Source organism: Astyanax mexicanus, chromosome 22, assembly GCF_023375975.1.
Source record: "Astyanax mexicanus isolate ESR-SI-001 chromosome 22, AstMex3_surface, whole genome shotgun sequence".
Classification (NCBI taxonomy): domain Eukaryota; kingdom Metazoa; phylum Chordata; class Actinopteri; order Characiformes; family Acestrorhamphidae; genus Astyanax; species Astyanax mexicanus.
Window position 1 is genome coordinate 22,140,901 of NC_064429.1, and position 17,116 is coordinate 22,158,016.

At 37.7% G+C, this 17,116-nt stretch overlaps 1 protein-coding gene across 3 annotated transcripts in view; it reads right to left on the reverse strand.

Annotated features, from left to right (window-relative positions):
• Positions 1-12,753, reverse strand: part of mef2cb (myocyte enhancer factor 2cb) — a 99,715-nt gene extending 86,962 nt beyond the window's left edge. For all 3 annotated transcript variants that reach the window (XM_049470649.1, XM_049470648.1, XM_049470647.1), the window contains exon 1: positions 12,537-12,753. The gene's annotated coding sequence lies outside the window, so the exon portion shown is untranslated. The remainder of the gene's footprint in view (positions 1-12,536) is intronic.
• Between the last annotated feature and the right edge of the window lie 4,363 nt (positions 12,754-17,116).

Below are 17,116 nucleotides of genomic sequence, written 5' to 3' on the forward strand. Positions count from 1 at the left end.
CAAATTTAAATTTTAACTTTACTTAAGACTGTACTTATATTGTATTTTTAACAATAAATTGACATATTGGCATATTTATAATTTGTATTCCACTTAGTCTACATTTTTTACTACTTCCTGTTAAAAAAATCTAAAATCAATTTGTTTTTATTGCTCTGAATATCTACAGGATATGAACATATGGAAGATAACCCTGAATTATTATCTGCCATCGATGCTCCCTTTATGTTTTTTTTTTTTCTCCAGTAAGCCGGTAGCACTACATAACGTGTCTTATTAGCATCAGTTTTCTAAATGGGTTTTGTTAGCAGAAGATAGAAGGACAAGGCTCTTATTTCCTTGGAGCATGATAAACATCAGCCCATTTTTCTTGGCAAACACAAATCGTCGAGCGTGTGTTTGTACTCCTTGTGCGTGCGTGTGTTTATGAGTGTGTTTGTGTGTTTGTGTCGGCTCACGTGAAAAGCAATCTGGCTGTCATAGCTGATAATGTTGTCACGAGCTCAAACCCTACCACAGAGCCTTCAAGCCTTCACACCGAGCAGAGCTGCTGCGCTGAGGATGGATCTGTCTCTAGAGCCTGGCCAGATCACACATATATATCTCTCTTTTTTTTCTCGCCTTTTCCCCTCCCCACTGATCCTTATATCATCTCTCGTCTCCTCCCCCCTCGCATTATCCATTTCTCCTCCCCCTCAACTCATTTTTCCTGTTTTTCTCATTTACATCCGTGACATAGATAGACCGTGCATAATATCATTAAACAATTCATAAGGAATTTCAGTGCATAAAGGTTAAGGGTGCAAGCCTAAGCTGAACACCTATGATCTCTATTTGTTAAGTGGCATTGAATTCTTTGTGCTCAGAGGCATCTGGAATGGACTATTAAACAGTGAACATGTGTGTTTTGGTCAGATAAATCAGTCTTCCAGAGCTTTTTTGAAAAAAATAATTAATTAAGACTCTAAATATGATATATATAATAAGAAACTAAATATGAAAATGACCATCATCCAGACTGTTATCAGCAACAAATACAAAAGCTAAAGTCTCTAATAATGTATTAGGTTGTATTAAAGACTTTGTTAAAGGTCTTACAGCAGAACCATACGTTTCGGACTATAAATCCTTACATTTTTTATCAAAAATCGACAGTGCATCTTAAAGTCCAGTGCGTCCTATGTATGAATTCTACCAGTCAGGTATTAAAAGCAGTAAAGCCACTCAGTTAAAGTAGAGCATTATAAGCATTAGCATTAGCCGCTAACTGCAGGGCTAGCTCTTTCGCCATTCATAGGTGAGTATATTGGACTGTAGTCTGTGTGTTTGCCATGTTAAAACAAGCTACGTTGGACAAACCGCTAGCTGATTATGACACTCTGCTAGCGCTGCAGTTAGCGGCTAATGCTAATCCCTCAGCACCAAGCTTTAGTACTGAAGAAATTTTACTGAAAACTTATTGTTAAACAAAATATTGGAAATCTAAGCTTACTGTAAATAAACGAAAGCGCTTAACTCACTGAAATAAATGGTTGTCAGGAGAGAAATCTGTGTCAATTAATATCCAGCACTTGTTTTTTTTTTTTGTTTTTTTTAAGAATTACAGTTTTTTTTAACTTAGGCACTTCCCAAGCTTCCCCATTAGAAGGTAAACATAGTGGCACTCTCTCTCACTTCAATGTAGCCATCCTTACTAGTGTAAAATATATGTTAATTACATTTTTTTTTTCCAAAAGGGTATGGGTACTAGACTGGCCTGTCCCTAACAGAAGATGTGAAGTTGTAAACTATGTACAGTACCAGTTAAAAGCTTGGACATACCTTAAATTCAGTGGGGTTTTTTTTCTTGATAATGTTTTTTTTCTGCATTGTAGATTAATACTAAAGTCATACAACATGTGGGGAAAAACATATGGAGTTATTTAGTAAAATAAAAAAGTGTTAAACAAGCCAGAATAGGTTTTATATGTTAGATTATTCAAATCTAAGGCACTTCTTGCTTAGATGATAGTTTGGTAATCCATATTATGACAACAACTACTCAACTAAGTAAAGAAAAAAATGACTTTATAAAATGAAGGACAGTATATCCGAAAAATGTCAAGATCTTTGTAAGTATCCTTAAGTGCAGTCCCAAAGAGCATCAAAAATGTTGTGATAGAACTGGCTCTCATCAGGACCGGCCCAGGAAAGTAAGAACAAGAGTTACCTTTGTTGCACAAGATATGTTATCAGCCTCTGACACTGCAAGTTAATAGCACCTCAGATAAAAGCCAACTAATTGCTTCACAAAAAGCTTCATTTTTAAATTACTACATGATTCCATATATGTTCCTTTATAGTCAGGATGACTTCAGTACATGTAGAATGTAGAAAAAAGGAAATAAATAATTAGAGGATAAATATTTATTAATCATGCAGTAAATCTGAGAATATTTGTATTCTTAAAATTCTATACACACACAGTAGAGAATAGAGAGGCATAAAATAAAAATCAGTCTATCTGCACTGATGCAATTAATTTCAAAAGAATACATTTATCAGTGTAAATATAAAACGCACACTTATAGAAGGTCAGGCCTCACAAGGGGTCAGCAGATGAACTTCAACCTCACGCCCACATAACCGCTGCTTCAGAGGAGCTTTAGAAAAACTAAAAAGATTATATTAACAATGAATGTGGGCTTAGTTTCTTACAGAGTTTCTGAAGTGCGACTTATTTCTTTCAGTTTTTTCACGGTTAACAATTGAAGCCCTCACTTAATTTAAGCATTTTTTTAGGGCATTAGCTCGATGCTGTACTGAATCTCGGCTAGGCTGAGAGCTGAAAACCACAGCTTATCTGCGATAAACACAAAAACTTCACCAGTTAAAGTGCGGATGCTCATAAGCAATGCTATCTCTTGGTTTGAGGCTCCCTTACACTTCTGTCGGAAGAGTTGCAAACTGCTTTCAGCGCTGTGGTTGTCTCCAGCTTGCCGTGTGGTTGGAGGAACACCGGTAGCAGAGTGTTGACTCGTGTGGGACAAATTTGGTAATTTGCATGTTCTGTTGGGCAAACAGCACGTCAACGTTACACCTTTGATTCATTATAGATGAACCACGAGCAGCGCAATGCCGGTTGTGCCTTTGTTCAGGTCGCCGCTCTCGTTTCAGCAGTGAAGCCAGGCACTGGAAAAAGCATCGCGGTGTTCTAGTTAACGGAACAATGCTGAAGTCTTTATCTCCCTTGTCAATGCACCTGCGCTTTGTCCCACTCACCCTAAGACCCTGCCTCTATGAAGATGTTGGAAAAAAAAAATCAAGAAAAAAAAACCCTCTCACACACACACACACACACATACATACATGCTTGCACGTCCACATTGTGCAATTCAAAAGAAAGAAAGAAAGAAAGAAAAAAGAAAAAGAAGTTTCTTATTAGACTTCTTATTATTAGGCTGCTTATGTAGGTGCTACACATGTTTTTTCTTGTGGGCTTTGTCTTATAAAACTTGTTAAGTAACTTTAGACAAATAAAAAAAGGCTGTTGTATTCTACTATAACCAGCAGGGGCACTTTAGAGCTTTTTACTACTATTACTACAACACTGCTGCCCATCACAGAAATCAGACAACAACTACAAATACATTCTAGAACAGATAAACTGTCAAATAAGTTAAATATCTACAGAAGAGATCGACCTGGTTCATGCTGGTAATGCTGCAAACTCGCTGTAGGCAGGCAGATGGTGAAAAGAACGGTAGGCGTCCCAGACATAGACGTTCAACATTCATCGCTTAGAAATGTAGGGCAGTCTGGGTAAGATTCATTAAAGTCAGAAAGAACATAAACATGAAGCTTTAAAGAAATGAATGTGCAGTAATTTAAGGAATACAAATGAGAATAATATATAGTAATATACGGTTTTTATAACTGCACATTCAGACTTTCATTGTATTAACTAGAAAAAGACAAAGAAACTTCTGAAACTATTGAAAAGTATATTTTAAAAGTCTTTTCTTTAGAGAAATTACAGATAAAGTCAGAGAGCAGTGTTTACTGTTTTATCTGAAATGCCATCAAAAGACTCTTGGAAACTGGAAAAAAATGGTACAGGAAGAGTCACGTCTGGCTGACCCACATGGCAACAGCTTTAGCCGTTAGCTCAGTTTAACATGATTGGACTAAGTCTAAGTTTCAGCAGTGAATGGTAGAATTAGAGATAGGTCTGACATGGGAAATACAGTATTAAAGTCAATGCTTAAATGAGAAAATAAAAACCATACAGCAATGATACTAGACTACATATTCATACTTGTTTCTGTTTCTTTTTTTTTCCAGATTTTAGCTTGATCCAATCTGTGTTTTTATCCAAATATTTGTCTGTATTTGTCTTTTTGGACTTTTATTCTGGTTCTCTGAAGCAATTACCAGCTTCACCTTTGTAGGACACTTTTCGGCAATCATCTTACAATCAAACTGAAGCTTCAGATACACTTGAAATGGATTACTGATGAACTAACTGCAGCAGCTTCATATGGGACTGAAAAAGTATGAAATATCTGAAATGGACATCCTAGAAAACGGTGAGGATCAGGATTGGCAGACAGACTGGATTAAATTTTTTATATATTTTATATATTTTTTTTATATTTTAAACTATACTTTATTTATTTTACTAAACCTTGGTGCATTTTTACATAATTAAAATCTGCTTATGGTGGTTGGTCTGGTGCAGTGGATAACACCGCTGCCTGCCAGTGAATTACCATGTGGGAGACTGGGGTTCAATTTCAGGTCTGGGTGAATATGCTGTGCTACACCAATAAGCGTCCCTGGGCAAGACTCCTAACACTACAGCGGCTCAGCTCTGTAATAGGAATTAACTAATTTGCTCTGATAAATAGTGTCAGCTAAATACATTCATTTATGCTCAAATTATGGGATATTTGGTGCAAATTATGGGTAAATTTTAATAATTGTTTTCTATGAGGAAATTCCAATACACCTTTTTTTAATTGTGTTAATTTTTTAAATTGATCAAAATGAACCCAGTGAATGTTAAATTGAACTGAGTTTAGTCCTTTTGAACAACTCTATATGAAAACACCTGAAGTCAAAGTTCAGACGTGTTAGGTTTTAAGGTTCTCATCTACCTCATTTTTTTTATTATTATTATTTGGTCCTACATAAAGCAGAGACACCTAGACACCCAAACAGAGCTCACGGAGAGAGTAAGTTTCTGCTGCTTCCTGAGCGCCTCCCCTTCTCTTTAGTGTGGTACGAGGGTTTCTTTGTATACTTTAGCCTAAGGCTCAAAGTTCCTTTTGTCTGTCTGTTGCTTCACACGAGAAGGAAGAGAAAAACGCGTCTAATGGCTTTTCCTCTTTTCAATGGTTGGAAAGTAATTCGCTCATAACCTTGACGAAATCTGCACAATTATTTTATTGTTTCGCCATTTTTTTTCCTGCATAATGGCAGCACTAAAAAAGATGCCAACGTGCCACATTTTTCTGTCTCTAGACTCTGGGTGCCAACCGGTGTTTCCTGAGCTAGTGCAGGGGCAGTTCCCCTGACAGATGTTGTGTATTATGGACACGCAGTGGAAAAACCTACATGTCCTGACAAATAGACTAAACTGCCCATATGCTTGTTACTGAAGCAGACAGTATATACTGTACTGTACAGTATTCATATTGTACGTTTGGACCACAGTATGGACAGGGCATGTTAAATAATTGATGTGTTACACTATTTTCATTAGAATAAATGGACAAGTTAATGCACAAAAATGCATTTTTAAGGGGTCCAAGCACAATTTGAAATTTGGGCACCACTTTAAAACAAGACTACCTTTATAAAGGGGTTATGAATGGTTTGTAAAGGAGATTATTAATGGTTATTAATTAGGCAGCAAATACTTTAAAACTCATTAATAAGCAGTTAAAAAATAAATAACAACATAGACAGAAGTTAAAAAAAATGGCACAGTAGTGATTCCACACTCATTTCTACTGTCAAACCTCAGATTTTTCTAGATACTGATCTTACTTTGTGTTTTCCATCAATCAGCATTAAACTTGTAAGTATGTTTTACTATTTACTATGAATTAAATGACTAAGCAAACAACGGATCACTGTTGCCTTTTCAATTAATGTGTTGTAACTGCTTATCAATGGTTTTAAGGCATTTACAACCTAATCAACAAGACTTAATAATCTAATTTATAAACCATTTACAAACCCTTTATAAGGGTAATCTTATTTTATAGTGGTACCGAAATTTGTAACACTCAATGTCCAAAAAAACCCCAAAAACAGTTGCACACAGAAGAAATCATCAGACAGCGATTGACCTTGGAGGAAAGTTGTGGCAGAATGGTAGTGGGTCATCTTCATGATGACTGATGGGTCCTGCGTTTGTCTTGGTGGAGACGACCATCAAATCTGTGCATGGAGGCGTAGATCAATGGTTTGTTGTCAGGTGTGTGTGGGCTGCAGTTTAATTACTGTATGTATGATGCCTGATCACCTTTGGTCCTCATTACAATCACTCTGACAGCCCAACGTTATTTTAATAAGGTCCTGCAACCAATGGCTCTACCTTTTATGAAAGCATGCTATGCCCTATTTCAGCAGGACAATGCTCATCCAAAAACTGCTGCTGTCTCAAGTGCGCATCGAGCTGGCTTCTGAGATCCTAATGAAGTACTTTGTTCATTTTATTTTTCACTAATAGCTTCCTACATCAGTGCTGCGGTTATTATTATATATGCTGCTCATACAGTCGTGCACATTTTTTAGTGAGGCTTTTTCATTTTCTTTACATTCCAACCAAATTTTCAAACTCCCAGAACATACCTTCCCCTCCCCTTGTTCCTATTCACCTGACTAATAAGTTAGTAAAACTTACAGGTGTATAATGAATATACCTGTCTGTTTGCACTCTATCTTTGCGAAGTATTGCCAACCTTTTTGTTGCATGCCAAAAGTTATTATCAGGCCTATACTCCTCTTGACTGAAAATGTGTGCTATCAACACCCCACCCAAACTGCAAAATCTACAGGAACTGTGTGAGAAACTTATATTGTTTCTGGTAACAACTATTGTTCCATCTTTATTTCGAATAGCATTGCAATCCGATGGAACGTCCGTTTTTTTTCCTTTGTTAACTTTTTCTCTCACGCTTTATTTTCACCTCTTTGCGTTTATTTGTCTTGTTCCTTTTCTCTCTCTCTCTCTCTCTCTCTCTCTCTCTCTCTTTCTCTTTCTTCCATTTTTTTCCACAGTGTTTCTTTTTCTCTGTCTGGCCACAGTAGCACAGCCGTGAAATACTGTACAGTATCGAAGGGTGAAGGCTCTTGACTGGAGCTATTGTGCTGCTTTAACCCAGCTGCTCCCAATACCCTTCAGGTGGTAAAGAAAACTGAAAACTCTCTCTGTATTTCTGTCTCTCCCTCTCTCTCTCTCCCTCTTTCTCTCTCTCCCTACTGAATAATTCAGGCCGCAGTGGAGAGTGGGTGTCTGGGTTGACATGTAGCTGCTCTCACCCTGAGCCCTGTAAGCCCTGACCGGGCCTGACACTGTACTTCAGAGAGCAGCACTAATTCAGCCTCACTGCCCACAGTGAATCCCTCAGGCTAAAACATATGTACTACAGTGCCTTCATGGCACTGCATAGTATAGCACACAGCTTCCTCATATGTAGCATGCAGTGGAGTGTTTATTTCATGTGCATTCATTTAATGAACAGATCGAGCTGGCTTCTGAGATCCAAATGAAGTCCTTTGTCCATCTTTATTTTATTTTCACTCATAGCTCCCACACCAGAGTGATTGTTATTAGTGGACAAGAATTTATTGATATATGTTGCACTTCTTTGCATCCAAATCAGTCCAGACTTTCAAACTCCCATAATACACCCTTCCTGTTCACAGTCAGGGAGAGTTTCCACATTCCCACTCATTTACTGACTATAACATTTTAATCACCTGTTACTTAGAAAGTATATACCTGTATGTTTGCACTCTAACTTTGCGAAGTATTGCCAACCCTTCTGTTACATGCCAAGCGATATCTCCTCAGTTTGGCTGTTAGTTACTGATCATTGTCTGTTTTGGAACATGCCCTCTAAAGTGTACAATGTTGCTCATAGATGGGACTTGCCTTGTTGCAGAGTAAATCGTCGCTGTCCAATGAAAAACACGTATCTCCATTTTTGTCGATTTTTAGTTTACGACATAATTTGAACAGACAAACTGTCCCTTACACTGTGCCAAAATTTCTTGATGAATGGACCAATAGAAAATCTTCAAAATGATCTGCAATTAACTCTTTTTACATTGACTTCTATTGAAAGTTTACAAGGTTTTTTCTCTCTCCTGTAAAGTTGCTGTTTTGGAGATAAGTGTTTTTCATTGGGCAGCGACGAAATACAGCATTAACTTAAATAAATGGTGCATGGCAAAAGAGAATTAAACATATACTGTGGATCATTTAGATTTATGAATGTATTGCTATTTGAGTACTTTAGTAAAAACATGGTAGCACACAGAAGGCTTTGATTCTTCAGACTGATCTAAAGTATTTTACTATATACATGTACAGTATATGATTTATATACAGTATTACAATCTCAGTGGAATTTATGAATTCTGAACATAACAAGCTAATTTCCTAGATCCAAATTAAATCTTCGGTGATTAGGACTTTCATATTTGATATTCAGCAGACACGATATTTAGATATATTAATGACAGTTGGTATCATTTTGCTAATCATCCTAGGGTGGTTATATTGTTCACTGGTAGAAATCTCTTGCGAACTCTATTAAGTCATATCACTTGCAATCTAAACAACTGTGAGTTACATCCGCGGCGAGATCCACTCAGCCCCGATTGATGATAAGAACCTAAAGCCATTTGAGGCCTGTTCGCTCCTAGGAATATTCAACTCCCCCTCCCAGCCCAGCCACTACAGAAGCACTGCGATTGTGAATATAGATGTATAGGAACTCATCCTGACACTGCAGTCAGCAGCGCAACTCCACGGAACAGGGCGCCGCCTAAACCTCTTTGTGCCAGCAGAATCACCCCAGACTCATTCTTATTCAAACAGGATCAGACGGGAGGCAGGCAACAGAGATTAGCCCGAGATCAAAAGGCGGCGAAGCGCTCATGTTTTGTAGATTTATGGCGGAGCTGAGGAGGAAACTGAACACTGCGTGGTGGTGGCATCCTCTCCAAGGGGCACAGCGAGGAAGACGAAGAAAATTATGAAAAAGAGAAAAAAAAAAAGAATTAGAAAGGAGAGAGGATATTGAGAATCTGTATAAGAGACACAGAGAGAGAGAGAGAGAGAGAGAACGATAGAAAGAGAGACAGAGAGAGAGAGCAAGAAAAAATGGGGAAAAGACCGGGCCGACGCTGCAAGCAATTACAATGATTACAACAAATTCTTCTTTTTCATGCTAGGGGATAAAACTGCTTCCATGTGTTTAATATGTCACGGCTCACCAAGAATTTGTTTTAAATATGAAATACTCCTTCGACAGACAATAATACGGCCCGTGTAACCCAAGATCGTGGCATCTGGATCTGCAATATGCAACATTACGATGGTAACTACTGCACAAGCCACACGCCAACTGCCATTAATATAAATAGACTGTTCCAGGGTGCACAATTCAACTGCAGAATTTAATTAGCGAAGGCTTAATTGTAAATATATATATATATATATCTGTGTAAACAGACCCTGCAGAGTTTGCCACATGATTATGGTGCATCGATTCAAGTGACGTATTGTTTCTACATTGTCCAATTTGGTTGGGGGGATGTTCCAAAAATAATGCTTAGCATGCAACAAAAAGGTTGGCAATACTTCGCAAAAAAGTGCAAACAAGCAGGTAATTTTTTTTTTTACTGAAAATAAAATCCTTCTTGTTCCTTTAATCTTTGTGTCTATGCAAACTGACCCTATTTGTGGTATGATTAACATAATGCATTCAATCGATGCAATGACACAGTGCTCCTACTACACTGACTTAAACATCGATGTCCTTGAACTATGTTCATGTATGTTGTATAACATGAAGGTAATGAAATGGGTGCCTTGCAAACAATTGCAGAAGTTGTCGATTTTGCAAAGCACTTGCACTTGGATGATTGTTCCTTGTTGTAGGTGGATTTCAAGTTGTTCAAGGCCCACAGCGTACAAATTCATGAAGGTGCTAGAAGAAGGTAAGAACACGAACACAAACAAAAAAATCAAAAAAAAAAAAACGCCGCTGCTCTCTAGGCGCCAGACGGGGACTCAAAAGGGCGAGAGCGGATCGGTGGAGAAGCGCGCACCCCTTTTTCGCCGTAAGAAAACAACGCTCTTCCCCAGCCGCAACTGTGATCAAAGATTTCTGTGAAGGGGTTGGGGTTTGTTGGGGGGGGGGGTTAGTGAGTTTTCAAATGAGGAGCAGGGGAGCTTTTGTAAACTGGGTCATAGTTGCCTTGGCTCGGTCTCCTAGGGGTGCATCGGAGGGGGGTGCGACATGGCACCGCCTGAACACCCAGGAAGAGAGGGATTAGATGACAGAGAGCTTGTCAGCGAGCGCTTCCTCCGAAAATGCTGCCTCAGAAATATAGTTCTGCGAATGTAAATAAAGCCCACGCATGTTCGCGGAGGGCGGAGTGTGGGCTTGATTTACATGTTTGTTTTTCGGTCGATTCGTTTCTATCACAATTCATTGCCGTCAACTTTAATTCTGCCTGATTGCAGCGTTTATTTTGCGTCAGGGTTCCCCGACCCTACATTTTTATCTCCGTTTTTGAGGAAAAAATTAGAACTGCTGACTAACGAATGTATGAATCATTCCGCCTAAATGATTAAATGATGGCAAACGTGTTAATCTCTGTAAGCTCCAGAACCTCTCAGACCATTGGCGTATTTGTTGTGTAATGTTTATTTTAGTTTGGCTAGTTGAGCCTATTCTGAAGGAGTTTGCACCTTGTGAAACTTGTAACTTTTGCACAAAGAAATTAATATTTTTACGATTCATATTACAAAACAATTGTAGCCAAAAAAAAAAAAACTTCCAAAACACCTTTTAAAGAACCCAGAATGGATTTCTTTTTATTTTCTAAAATGTTGGTCACACAGACAAGTGGTCATCAAATGCTGCCTGGATGCATAGAAAGGTTTTAAAAAATGTTTAGACTGAGCATCTTGGTAAACATTACAGCTGCAATTAAAATTTTCATGCAACAAAATCTCAGAATCTCAGAAAATCCATTACTAAAATACTAATATAAGGGTTTTATAACTTTATGTGCACAATATGTTCAAGATATTTGGTGTGCATAACTATTCACAATTCAGTTCTCGTCCACTGGAGGTGCTGATATGCCAGATACATGGATACATCTGTGTGCCATGTACTCGAAAAAGAATTGAGAAAACAGTGTCACTATAACTATAAACTTATTGATTTTCTCCACAATTAAAATATTGGAAAAAACGTAATCAGAAACAGTAACAGTTTAATAATCTTCTATGGTTACATTTAGGTTTGGGTTTAGCATGATCAGTAGGTTACGTTTTGGAATTGGTTAGAAATGAAATTGATTTATATTTACTTTTCTTTTTGTTGTAGTGCCACTTTTGACCCACATTGATATATTTAATTGAAAATGTTTCCCAAATTACTCACTCTATTATTTATTTACTTATTTATTTATATTACCAGAAGTAACAGTACGTTTTTAGAATTTACTAAAATCTATTCTAGAATTTTAAGAACACTGAAAAAAGAAATAGCTGAAAATATTTAACAAATTTTGATAGATACACAAGATTTATTCCACCAGTTCATTTTGTCTGTTGATATTAAGTGAAAAACACATGACTTGCAATAATTGTTTTTACATTACAGAAATTGCTTACTTTTTGGAAAGGATAAACACTTTATTTGCTTTTAATGGAAATTACCATTAATTCAATGGTCATATAACCTTTTTAAAAGGTGCTTCAATTAATGTATTGTAAAACCTAGACACAGATATCTATAAAGCAATTACATTTTCTCTGAAGACACTTAACCTCTGTCAGTAAACAGAAGTTGGATATTAGTCTCACTTTACTTCAAAATATTCGTTACACGCCAAACCAGTGTAAAAATGAGAATATGTGAAATGACTCTAAATTACTTAAAAAAATCAAAAATAAAATGTATATGTTTTAGAACAGTAAATACATGTATTTCTTTTGATATTTTATTTTGAACACTATTCTATTAGAAAGATGTGAGATGTCTCAGAAAAGGCATTTCGATTTCTCAATTAAAAAAAACTCATCACTGCCTGCATAATACAATCGTAACCACGAAGAAAAAGAAAAAAATGAAACTGCAGAAAACCAATAATTGAACTCTGTGTAACAGCTCCAGACAGAACGCTCCGTTCTGAAGAGCACCGCAGTCCAATAAGTTTCCATGGACACAAGTTCTCGACTCATCACCGAAGGGGAAAAAGGAAGGGAAGAGCAGGGAGGAAAAAAAACTCACCCGTGCTGTTTTTCACGCTTCCCCAGGAAGTCACACCCTCCAGTTCCTGCTGTGGGCCAGGTTAATCAAACCTTCTCTGGTCTACGGAGAAAAAAAACGCTATGTGACACATACATGAACGAAAAAATGCCCTGCATTAATTAAGCCAGACCAGCTGGCTTCCAACAGTAACCCCCGATTTGGGTTGTTGCGTCCCCCCGATCCTTTTCGCCTCTGAACAGGGTGCTCTGTGCACACTTACACATCACCCACATACACCCACTCCCCACCCCCGACTCATAAAACACACACACACACACACACACACACTACGCCAAAAAAAGTGACCCATAAGATTTGGGGACCTGAGGGGCAAATATTTGGCAGTACCCGTTCTCCACCTGCTCCCGTCACTCCAGGACACAGGGTATATTTAGGCCTTCTGAGGTATCACTGACACCCAGACCTTTGTCATTGCAGGAATGTGTTCCATAGAATTCAGCGGCCTGAAATGGAACCAACAAAACAGCTTACTAAATAGGTACAGTAAGGTCTAGGCTTGATGCTAATGCTCCGTTCACACAGCAAGGAAAAAGTTGCCCAAATCTGAATCTTTTTTGTCATTTTGTCATACTGTATTAAACAGATGTGTCGTTTATGTGGCTGAGTGAACAGAAAAAAAATTGAAACTAACATTTTTAATTCCGGTTTTGACCACTTTAGTATGCGGTACTGAAATCTAAAACATATTCAATTTGTAGAAATGGATTTAGACCCTACCTGAAGGAGCAGATCAGAATTCAGGCAAGAAAAAAAGTCTATAATGGAAAAGGAAAATTAACGCAAGTAGACTAAATATACAGACGACAGCAGTAAATGAAGATTTCATAGGTGAGACAATGAGATAAGTGATCATAAATATTTGGAATGATGTCTCTGTTCCAATAGTATAAGAAGACTTGGATCACAACAAGACAGTGTTTCTAATGAAATGGCAGAAAATAAAAAGTGTAAAAACAAACATTAAGGAGAGAGGACCCTTCTTTTAAAGACAATTAAAGAATTTTCTACAAGTACGAAGATGAAATAACTGGAATTAGCACCACACATTATTAATTCATTACTACACTATTTGTACATCACTATTCAAATTTAAACTACTTTATATTTTAAATGTAAGCATTAAATTTCCACTCATCAGTATGGGATACAGCATAACTGAACACTATCATTAAAGCTGCATGAGCACAGAACAAATTATTGTAGAAAAAATGCTGAAAGATTCTATTTTAGATTTTAAATTAAATTGACATTAAAAATTTAAAGACATTAAATTGTTAAGCTGATAAAATACTTTTTTAATATTGTTTATTTGTGGTCTCAGATTTTGGACCTCACTATATACCAACTATATTTACATATTATTTTATATTTACATAAAATATATTAATTGTAACATGTGCATAAAACTTACACTACCAAGAATACCAATAATGTTTAATATTATTAAGGGTGTAAAATGATTTAAAAGGCTTTTCTTAATAAAACACAGATTTTTTGGGAATAAAGCTGGGAATAATATCTAACTGGGAAAAGGACACATTGTTTCCTCACCCCTGTCAAACAAGTAACAGCATTCTGATTGATAGACACTGCTGGTCCATTTCAATTACATCCTTTTACAGTACGGAAAAGATGAAGTTATTTTCGCCTGTTTTCGGTATCTAAGCGCTGTAAACCACAATATATTGACGTATTGATCGGTCAATGCTCGTTTACCCTCAAAAATGTACTTTAACTACAGCTTTAACACTCGTTTTTCCTGTCACTGGTTTTACGCGTGCGTTTTTCTGAAGGAATATTTATTAGTTTCCAGTTTTCCCCGAAATAGAAGAACTGCGCGGAAATCACCCTTTCCCGCATCAAAAGAGAATTCCCAGTGGGTACGGGAAATCCCATTCTCTTTGTAGCATCCCATTTGTATTGACCCTGTAATGGTATTTACAGTATCCAAGGGATTTCGGCCCATCGGTGGGTTTGTTTTACTATGACGGAATCGTTGTTGTTATAGGTGGCTAATGTTACGCGAGTGTAATGGGGATGTAATTGGTGTGAAGTGTATGACAAAAAACAGTGAAAGTGCATGGTTACTGTAAAAACAGCAGGGACAGAGTGCAGCTGTGGTCGGTGAAAGGATGACAGGAGAAACCTGTGGACGGTAAAAAATAAAAAGGTCCATTAAATTTGCTTGAAAAGTGCAGCCTGTTGATAGAAACCAGCAAAATCACTGCAAATACACAACGTATTATCGCTACCTCTTATTTTTTGGCTTCTCTACTCCTGCCCTGCAAAGGGTCATAAAAATTTAGCAATAGATGTTCATGACTGGGAGGTAATAAAATATAAGTATTTGCAATATACACTATTTTTAGAATAAAAATACACACAATAAGTGATTTTTTATTATTAAAATGACCTAAAAATTACAATTTAACTAGTAGAATAATGTTTTATTTTTATCTCAGTGTACCTGAACTCTACTAAAGCACGAGTAGACTACAAAATCCCTGTACTAAACTGTTCTAAAGCACGAGTAGCCTGATAAATCACTATGCTGGTCAGTTATGTATCTCAGTGTTAATGAACTCTACTAAAGCATGAGTAGACTGAAAAATCACTGTACTGAACTTTACTATAGCATGAGTAGACTGATAAATCACTGTACTGAACTTTACTAAAGCATGAGTAGACTAATAAATCACTGTACTGAACATTACTGAAGCATGAGTATACTGATAAATCTCTGTAGTAAACTGTACTAAAGCATGAGTAGACTGATAAATCACTGTACTGAAGTTTACTATAGCATGAATAGACTGTTAAATCATTGTACTGAACTTTACTAAAGCACGAGTAGACTGATAAATCACTGTACTAAACTTTACTAAAGCATGAGTAGACTGATAAATCCCTGTAGTTAACTGTACTAAAGCACAAGTAGACTGATAAATCACTGTACTGAACTTTACTAAAGCATGAGTAGACTGATAAATCACTGTACTGACCTCTACTAAAGCACGAGTAGACTGATAAATCACTGTACTGAACTCTACTGAAGCATGAGTAGACTGATAAATCCCTGTACTAAACTGTACTAAAGCACGAGTAGACTGATAAATCCCTGTACTAAACTGTATTAAAGCACGAGTAGACTGACAAATCCCTGTACTAAACTGTACTAAAGCACGAGTAGACTGATAAATCCCTGTACTAAACTGTACTAAAGCACGAGTAGACTGATAAATCACTATGCTGTTCAGTTATGTATCTCACTGTTAATGAACTCTACTAAAGCATGAGTAGACTGATAAATCACTGTACTAAACTCTACTAAAGCATAATTAAACTGATAAATCACTGTACTTAAATCTACCAAAACATGAGTAGACCGAAAATCACTTCACTGATAAGTTTTCAATTTATCTCAGTGAACTAACTGAACTTTACTAAAGCATGAGTAGACTGATAAATAACATGACGCTCTGCCAGTGGTGCGATAGCAATCGGATTCCGGCGTAGCAGACGCGCAGGGTCATATAATATAAAGTTCTAACGATATAAACGTTTCTACGCAGTGCTGTAAGGACTTCCAGAGTGGCCAATCACACAGCAGATAACATAGCCAGTACATACACATGCTGACACTCCCTCAGGAGCACCTCCCACATTTGCGCCCAACCGGCAAGAGCCACACGTACCTACAAGTGGTGTTGACAGCAGCTTACGCAGACACATATCAAGTGCAGGTACTGGTCTGCTAGGAACTACCTCTCTCTAAGGAGGGTCTGCAGACCACTAATTGGGAAACCCTGGTGTAGTACATGAGTTTCCATTACTTCTTTAATATCTATTACCTATCCATTACTTTTAGGGCAAAAACTACAGAATGTTCTGGTTGACTGTAAGGGAAAATTTCTAAAGTGTCATTTTTCTCTTAGCTACTCTCTCTCTCTCTCTCTTTCTCTCTCTTTTTTTTACTCTCTTGTTCTTGGCCGGGGCAGTGGACAGTGGGAGAGGTCCAGGCGTTGTTAGTCCAGCACTGGCTGAACTGTGTTCCACTCAGGGGGGGACAGCGGCAGTAGCAGTGGCACACACTCAGACACACACACACACACACACACACACACAGGAGTCTGGCTGTCTGCACGGCTCCGGTAGAGCGAGAGCGAGTGTGGCAGGGCACAAACGGCCGAGACGCCCCAACCATCGACCGCAGGAGCCAGCCCGGCTCCCCAACACAGCACACTGACTGGACCTGTGTGTGTGTGAGTGTGTGTGTATGTGTGTGTATGTGAGAGTAAGAGAGAGAGAGAGAGAGGACAGAGAGTGAGAATGAGAGCAGGTTTTGTTTTAAGCGTGGGGGCGTCATGCGTGATTTTTATGTGTGCATGTGTGTGAGGAGAGAGAAAGTGTGTAAATGTGGGGGTGCACGCGTGATTTTTATGTGTTTTGTATATGTGTGTGTGTGTGTGTGTGTGTGTGTGCGTACATGTGTGATTCAGGACACAGAGAGGAGAATGAGGTTTTGTTTTGTTCAAGTG